Source organism: Schistocerca gregaria, chromosome 2 (genome assembly GCF_023897955.1).
Source record: "Schistocerca gregaria isolate iqSchGreg1 chromosome 2, iqSchGreg1.2, whole genome shotgun sequence".
NCBI lineage: Eukaryota > Metazoa > Arthropoda > Insecta > Orthoptera > Acrididae > Schistocerca > Schistocerca gregaria.
In genome coordinates this window covers 793287886-793296813 of record NC_064921.1, presented here as the reverse complement: position 1 = coordinate 793296813, position 8928 = coordinate 793287886, and the positions used below count along the sequence as shown (strand labels likewise).

At 36.2% G+C, this 8928-nt stretch overlaps 1 long non-coding RNA gene across 2 annotated transcripts; it reads left to right on the top strand.

Moving 5' to 3' along the window:
• Nucleotides 1–342: 342 nt before the first annotated feature.
• On the top strand, nucleotides 343–8595 carry LOC126335063 (uncharacterized). Of its 2 annotated transcripts, XR_007564809.1 has the most exons (4): nucleotides 343–651; nucleotides 800–1031; nucleotides 1837–1956; nucleotides 8506–8595. It is a non-coding gene; the product is annotated as an uncharacterized LOC126335063 (long non-coding RNA). The 2 variants fall into 2 exon arrangements; XR_007564808.1 differs by lacking the exon at nucleotides 1837–1956 and having other exon boundaries at nucleotides 511–651; nucleotides 8506–8594.
• Nucleotides 8596–8928: the final 333 nt, after the last annotated feature.

The window sequence follows — 8928 nt, the reverse complement described above, 5'->3', positions numbered from 1 at the left end:
GTAGGGGAGCGCCACGGTGGCGTCGTTCCACATATAAAGGGAGCATCGGCTGTGTAGAGAGACATACTTTGGACGAGGACGTATTTTGGAGAAGAGAGTGTGCAGAAGATCAGGAAAATGGACAAAGCCGCTCGGGATAATCGCGCCAACCAGTTAAATCCAAATCATTACAAGACCGGCCCAGGTAAGCATGAGTTATCCACATCGTCTTCTGCTTGTAGATTTCATTATTTATCGAGTGACATAACATAGATGCAGGTTTATGAGTGAATGAATTTAATATTTTTGGTAACATCTCAACGGGTGTAACGTGCGATTTAAATGCTACCAGGTGTGCTCAGAAACAGTAACACAGCATACAGTAAATAATTTGTAGCATTAAACTCTTATCAGGCAAATTTTTATTACTAAGGTTGCAAACATACCTTCAAAATCAGGCGGTATAATATGAAGCACGATACGACGAAAAAAAATGTGTTATGGAACAGGTATTGCAGTAACTGAATATCACAAAGATATATATCACCACATTAATTCATATGCTCGTCACACGAACTTTTATACACGATTCGGTAATCCTTGATATCACTAGGCTATTGCTGTGGATTATAATGTACCGTTCTAGACGTGTACCAATGGTTAATGGGCCAAGTATGTTCAGTACAGTATATTTTGTGTAATGTAATTTCTTGTACAGACATCTTTTATTAACCTGACACGTTCCACATCATTACAAAGTGTCGTATTCATGATCTATGGAACAAGTGTTAATCTAATCTAATCTAATCTAATCTAACAGTACATTGCAACACATCTGGGAGCCTGTAGATTGGACATAATACTATTATTTGCGTGAGAAAACCTGATGAGGAAGACAAAATAATTTTCTGTTGTGAAACAGGAAGCTGATAGTAGCAGCAGTGATGATAATAATAAAGTGTAGAAATCAGATCCAGTTTGGCCTGTTTACTTGGGAAATAACAGTAGAAAAGTATACAATTTTACAGTCATGAGTTAATACAGGCTTCATGGTGAGTAAACTGTTGTTTGTTCACCAAGTATTTGAAATTTTCTAGGTGAGTGAGAGTGTATGAGTAAATGAGAAATTTTGTATCAGAATCAGAGTGGTAATATATATTTCATACCAATTGGCCAGAGATATGTACACAATAGGATACACATCTGGTAGTCATATATTTACATGTAATCAGTATGCATTTCCTCTATGTACTAAAGGTTATGTGTGCTAAAGTGTGAAATATAAGGATTAATATTCATTCCATTCCAAAAATTATTAATCATATCACTGACCAACTATAACTTTTGATTGAGGGTGCCAAGTCAATATCATCACACTTTTTAATTTTACATACATTTTATGTTTTTGTAAAGTGCTTAGTGGACTGTACTCTGGTACAAAAGCCTTCAAGTTCCCAGAATGTATAAGACAATTTGAAATAAAATTGAAAACATTTGGTGCTAGCTACTCTTCCAAATTATGTGATGTTCCTGATTCAGGGATTCTTTTATCGTGATACTTTACGAGGATATGCTGAACCACTTCATGGTGAATGCACACCTGTCTTGAAATCATTCACAATGTGATGTGTTTTCCATAGTTACCATTGTTCTTGTTTGCTGTAGTGTCACCGCATTTCCGATAACAGTATTGGGAGGCCTAGTTCAATAATATCGTAGTTGATTAATAAATGCTAAACAGGCAGCTTTTTATTTTGGATTTTTGTTTGATGATGCCGATTATGTGTTGTACAAGTTGTGTGTTAGTAGTGTAGCACAAGTTGGGTGAAAGAATACAATGTTACACGTACATTTCAGATATTATACATATACTTACTGCTTCACCTATATCCTGAGAACAAGCATTGGTTGAATATAATATAACCTGAAGTTTACTGGCATCAGTTACAACTGAGTACTTATGGATGCAGACTAAATGTAAGTGCGCAGTTTTATCGTGATGACATAAATAAATTAATAAATTTATGTTTTTGTCATAATTCATGGCAAGATATTTACCTTCAGGACATAAGTGAAAGTATCTCATTTTTTGTGAAGAGTGTTTTCCTTAGTTCATTCACAAGGGGATGCCTTACTGCACAAGAATTAATTTATTTTGTAGAAAGTGTGATCTATGAGAAATGTTTTTATTTTCCATTTGAATACTTGTATATAATTAATTTTATTTTGATCTGAATACATGTGTGCAATTAATTTTTTTATATTGATGGGAAGCGTATTTTACACTTTTATACGTGATGCAGTATCTCCCTTATGCACTTCAATGATAGTTGCAAAGCCTTGGTGAAAATTTTTCACCTCTCTCGTGTCATGGTTATGTATGTCACAAATTGTCTGATGTTTTTGGCTACAAACATCATCTATGAATAATTAATAATAATTAACCTGTGTTACTTGAGAAGACCCCTACAGGGTGTTCTGTCAGAGACACCACATATTAATCTCACTGCAGATTTGAAAGCTTTTCCAACACCTCCAGTATTTCCCCAGAGGATTATACCATAAGATATTACAGACTGTAAATATGCAAAATATGACAATAGCATTATTTCGGTGTCAGCTAAGCAAGAAATGGCTCTGAATGCAAAGCACACTGAGCTGGCATTTTTCTGTTAGTAGTTTTGGGCATAGTGAAACACATTTCTAACACTAAAAAGCTTTCTTTGCTTGCATATATATTATTGACTTATATCTACAGTCCTGAAGATTCTCACAAATGAAATATGCAGAAAATGAGGAAAGAATGAGTATTCTGTATGTATTCTGTATGTATTCTGTATAAATAATGAACTATCACATTACTGATTAATGCTGGTCACATGGATGCCATCTAAATTTGAGTAAATCTGTAAGGAAGCTGTATTCCTCTCCTGGGAATGCAGAATCTGTAGTAGAAATAAGTTGATAGAGGAGCAGGATTGTAAGATCTGTGCCCTTCAGGTGCAGTTACAATGTGCAAAGGAGGAACTAGATAGGTTGAGAAGGGTGAAGGGTGGTGGGGAATGGGAACAGGCATTGGCAAGAAGGCAGCTAGGAGGGGGAGATATTCAGACAGTTATACTTTGTGTTTATACAATAGATTTGACGAACTGTCCGAGTTGAGGAGTCTCTTGTAACTGTAGATGTAAGGAACATGCAGTAGTCCTCAGCAGTTAGGAGGCCTAGGTTAGTTGCAAAGTCTTAACAGAAAGGAGAAGGTTCTGTTGCCAGGTAGTTCGCACAGTAGAGATGTGGGCCAGCAGTTGCAGGAAGTGTTGGGAGTGAGTACCAGGTCACCAGCATTGTGAAGCATAGTGCAGGGTTGGCTCAGCTGACTGACAGCATAGGGGAGTTATGTACGAACTTATTAAGGAGGATCAGGTAGTGATAGTGGGTGGAGCAGGGAACAGTCTTGATAGGGACAGGGAATATGATGTAGGTGGTGACCTGGTGAAGATAGCTACTAAAACTGGTGGCACTAATGTGCATTTCATGCAACTGTTTCAGTGTCATGATCGGCCTCATCTTAATGTGGCTGTGAGGCATGTTGACATGGGGCTATGGGGCTGGAGAGGGCGCTGCCGGCAGAGGGGATGGGTCACATTTCATTGGTGCCAGTTGGGTCTATCAGTAGATCAGGTTTCACCAGGAATGGCCACCATCTCAATAGGTATGGGAAGGGGAGGCTGGTAAAGCATATAGGTGACAGTGTAGTGGGTGGTGGTGGAATCATACATGAAAAAATTCCTATAGTAGTTGGTGTTAGAGGTGCACATTTTTTAGGCTGAAGTCAGCTGATAGGTATACCTGCTTAAAGGAAGTCCCTCTAACTAAGGGCTCACCTGTACAGGATGTCATGTTTCCAAGTATAGAAGTAATTAAATACCTTCAACATTTCACAGCCTTGCCAGCAACTGTATAAATATTAATTTTATTTTTAACAATGAACAGTTGCACCGTTTGCGTAGAATTTACCTAGGTTTCAGTCGGGATAACCCAACCTTCTTCAGAATAACAATAACTACTGTTTGTCTATAATGGGCATCATCAAGCTAAAACTACAAATCCATAAATTGTCAAACTGCAAAACTTACCTGGCACTGCCTCGGGCCCACTTCACGACCGCAATGTTCCAGTAAGACACTCGTAGCTGCCGAGATAGAGAAGATCCAACGGAGAGCAGTGCGCTTCATTACAGGATCATTTAGTAATCGCGAAGCATTACGGAGATGATAGATAAACAGTGGAAGACTTTGCAGGAGAGACGCTCAGTAGCTTGGTATGGGCTTTTGTTGGAAGTTTTGAGAACATACCTTCACCAAGGAGTCAGGCAGTGTATTGCTCCCTCCTATGTATATCTCGTGAAGAGACCATGAGGATAAAATAAGAGAGATTAGAGCCCACACAGAGGCATACCAACTATCTTTCTTTCCACAAATAATACGAGACTGGAATAGAAGGGAGAGCTGATAGAAGTACTCAAAGTACCCTCCGCCACAAACCGTCAGGTGGCTTGCGGAGTATGGATGTAGATGGAGGTGTAGAAGGATGTAGGTTGCAATAGGTACTGGGAGATGAAGCAGTTTGCAGAGGATAGAGTAGCATGGAGAGCTGCATCAAACCAGTCTCCAGACTGAAGACGACGACGACGACGAAATTCAACAAAATCTGACATTTTAATTTCTTAGAATTAGTTCAAATTTCTAGGTGTTCATATAGATAGTAAACTGTTATGGAAAGCCCACATTCAGGATCTTGTTCAAAGATTTAATGCTGCCATCTCTACTATTCGAACGGTATCTGAAGTGAGTGATTGTTCAACACAAAAATTAGTCTACTTTTCTTATTTCGTTTGGTTATGTCATATGGTATTATATTTCGGGTTAACTCTTCCCATTCTAAAAGGATATTTTTGCCTCAGAAACGGGTGGTTCGGGCAATAATTGGTGTAAGTTCGTGAACCTCTTGTTGACCTCTGTTCACGTGTCTGGGTATTTTGGTATTGGCCTCTCAGTGTATATATATATATTCATTACTGTCACTTCTTGTTAACAATATTATCTTATTCCCAAGAATAAGCAGCTTCCACTCAGTTAATACTCGGCAGAAATCAAACCTGCATTTGGATCCGACATACTGAACTCCTCTGCAGAAAGGTGTGTGGTATACTGCTGCATCCATTTTCAATACGCTATCACTCGAATTCATAAATCATAGCAGTAATCCACGCAATCGAAACTGAAGAGTTTCATAATGGGTCACTCCTTCTATTCTGTCAAGGAGTTCCTTGGAAAAAGTAAGCTGATTCTTGTTGTATTGTTGATTGGATTTACTTAAACTTGTGGATTGACTTTTTTCATGTTCATAAACATTTAATTTTTATCTGTTTTTACTTTTATGTTGTAATTTGATGTACTGACATGTTCCATGATCTTGGAGATTTGCTTCTCAATTTAGTCCTATGGAACTTGACATGGAAATAATAATAATAATAATAATAATAATAATAATAATAATAATAATAATAATAATAATAATAATAGAAAACAGCTGCTGTCTCATCAGTGCCACTATGTGGCTGTTGTTTATATGGTATTAACAGCTTAATATTTACTGGACTGCAAGTGCATTTTTCAAAGATCTCTTTTTACATCTATACATAAAAAGTTTTATATTACAATAATGGCCAATTTTGAGATGTAGAAGTTAGTAAGTTGTTATATTTTGCGTTTACTGTATTTATTCACTGATGTCTTGTGGGGTAACATTCTCTGGTTACTCTTCACTTAGTCAAAAAGTATTCATTGCACAAAAGAAGGTAATTAGAATTATGTACTGAGTTTGCATATGTACATTTGTAGCTAACTTTTTGAATAGCTGGGAATGTTAACCACAGCCTTACTGCATGTTTATTCATGTATTAAATTTGTTATCAACAGTCCATCGAAGTTCTGGAGTAACAAAGATATTCACAAGAATGACACTAGTGGGGGAAAATGATCTGTATTAACCTTTAATGAATCTAACTCTGGCACAGCTATAAGACTCCCTGACAGTCTCTCTGTAAATAAATAAATAAATAAATAAATAAGTTGTTGACAGATAACAGAAATATTTTCAAATGTCAATTAAAGAACTTTCTCCATAAGAAGCCGTTCTATACCATAGAGGGATTCTTGAGTGGAGGTAATTGCTAATAAAAGTTCAAATAAGAGTTATCTATGTTAGTCACTCTTTTTATTTCAACCCACTGCGTGTTTTGAAAGCTCACTATCTCGTCTCTAGCTGGAACAATGATATTGTGTTCCATATTTGCATGCTGGAGGCAGCCAGTTGTTCATTGTGCTTCCATTTTGAACCTGTTCCAGTGCACTTAACCCTGTGATTCCTCATAAATACAAATTTTAACTTTTTTTTAACACATCACGAATGAGTAACACACGAGAAAAGTTAAAAATGTGTATTTATGATGAAACGCAGGTTTCTGTGCACTGAAACAGTTTCAAAACGAAATCACAAACAACTGGCTGCATCCAGCTAAGAATTGTGAACACAGTATCATTGTTCCACCTGAAGATGTGAGGGTAAACTCTCTATATGCATCATGTGATGTTATAAAGAGAGTGACTGATGCAGGTAATTATTTCGCTTTAGCTTTTATTGTCGTAAACAGTTGCAGTTCCTTACAACAATCAACATGGACAATATAAGGTTAGAGGTAATTAGTCATAAAAACTGTAGATGCCCAGCTTGCAGCAATATAATTTTTTTTTTTATTTAGTTGTATATAAGTGTTTTAAGTTTGTGCTGTAGACACGTTCCACATCATAATGTTTATTGTAAATTTTGTCTATGGAACAGGTAATTTAATTTTTAATTAACTTTTAGACTATTATTATGTGTCATACAACTTCATAGCAAACACTGCTGCTTGCTAGGTAGCTACCAGAAATTTCTCCTCACTGAATCTAGTTATTTATAGAATTTGTAGAAAGAAGAGCTAATGAAATGTGCTTTTATTTTTCTTTTGAGTTGGTATTAATTCTCAATTTCTTGCTTTATATTAAATTGGAGCTTGTTCAATGTCTTACCACCAGAGTATGTAGTACATCACATGTCATTTGAAACTGGTTTTCATTATCAGCAACAAAAACCATTAAGAAGTAAATGTATTAGGAAGTGAGGTTAAGAATTACAAGAACCATAGACATATTTTACGCAGTATTCTTAATGCTTGCTTTTATGGGAAAAAAACTTTATTTAATTTACGTGTGCTGCCCCAGAGGGTTGTTTCATAAGACAACAAGGAGTGAAAAATGTGCAGAACAAGCCAACAACTTTGTCCTTAGATACAAAAAAAAACACATAGTGATTCATTCATTGTATGGCTATTAATGTGTACTCATGCTAGAAGGTGATTCTGAGATTAAGTCTTAAACAATTGACTGTTAACCACTTGTGAACCTGTTCAGCTATGATCTGAACTTTGGCTGCAAGGGTTGAGTTGAGCACTTCAGTAACTGGAAAATCATTTACATTGGCTAGAAATGAGTGAGTGCAGTACAGATCTTAGTGACACTCCATATGCTATATTCCTCCATTGTGAGGTTATTTTCATGTCTGAGATGCAGTGTGTAAATGAGACCATCTGCATTCTGATATGGAGGTAAAATTCCGTCCATGCAAGGGGAATGCTATTAGTGCCTTAACACTTCAGTTTGCTAAGTAGAATTTTGTGACTGGACAATCAAATGCTTTGGCAAGGCAACAATATATCAGCAGGATAATTTTTGTTGTTCACCTCTGCTAGTATGTTATTTGTGAGATCTTGTATTGGTTTCTGTGGGCGGAATCCTCTACGAAAGCCAAACTGAGGGGCGATTAACAAGCTTTGTTCAGTTGAATGGTTCAATATTCTATTATAGGTCACTTTCTCAAATATTTCTGAAAAAACTGGAAGGAATAATATAGATCTGTAATTAGAAGTTATTTGCTTACCTGCAGTTTTGTAGGTGGGTGTTAATGACAGCCTGTTTGTGTCTGTCAGGGGAACTAATGGCCCAGATCATTGACTGATTGCAAAGACAGTTCAAGATCAATCCTATTATGTCTGTACAGGGTCTCAATGCTCTACAAGAAGCACAATCATAATCATAATCATAATTCTACATTTTAGTGACATTACATGTTCTATAACCTCCTTAGAAGTTGTAATTTTCAAAATGTTTGTTGGTAATGCATGCAGTGTCTGTACAAGTATTATTTGGCTTAAATTCAGCTCTCTAAAAAAATGTGTTCCTGTAAATTAACTGCCTGTAATTGAAGAAAGTATGAATTAATTGTTTTCTGAAGGCTTTCTTCACTCCTATCAATTTCCGCCCAGCAACTGTACTTGTTTTAATTGGTGGTGTTATTATTATGTATTAGCTGGCATGCAAGTTGTTGATTTAGCATGTACTATTTTCTTTTTTTATTTATTTTTTCCAGGTCGCCTTTCTGGTTACCATGGTTATGGGACTAAGAGTGATCTTGACAATCATGCTAATCAGTTAAATCCAAACAATTGGCGCTACCAGGGAAATAGGCCAGCTGACAGTGGCAGTTCAGGCTGGTGTGCTATACTGTGATGATTATCAACTATGTTGCCAAATAGTGCAACAAAATGAATATCAATTATTCAACAAATTAACGTGTGTAAGCAAATTTGGCTTAACTATATTAAATTCTAATTTCCTTTTGACAAATAAAACTTACTGAGCATTGTAATTAGCGTCTTTTATTTAATATTTGTTTTACAACTTCAAAACTCCTCTTAATAGTGTTCCTGATACATTCCCTCTTTTATATTAAAGGCTTTTTTGGTGAGATTACTGTACTGCAAAACATATATTTTAAGTAATTTTTTTTAAG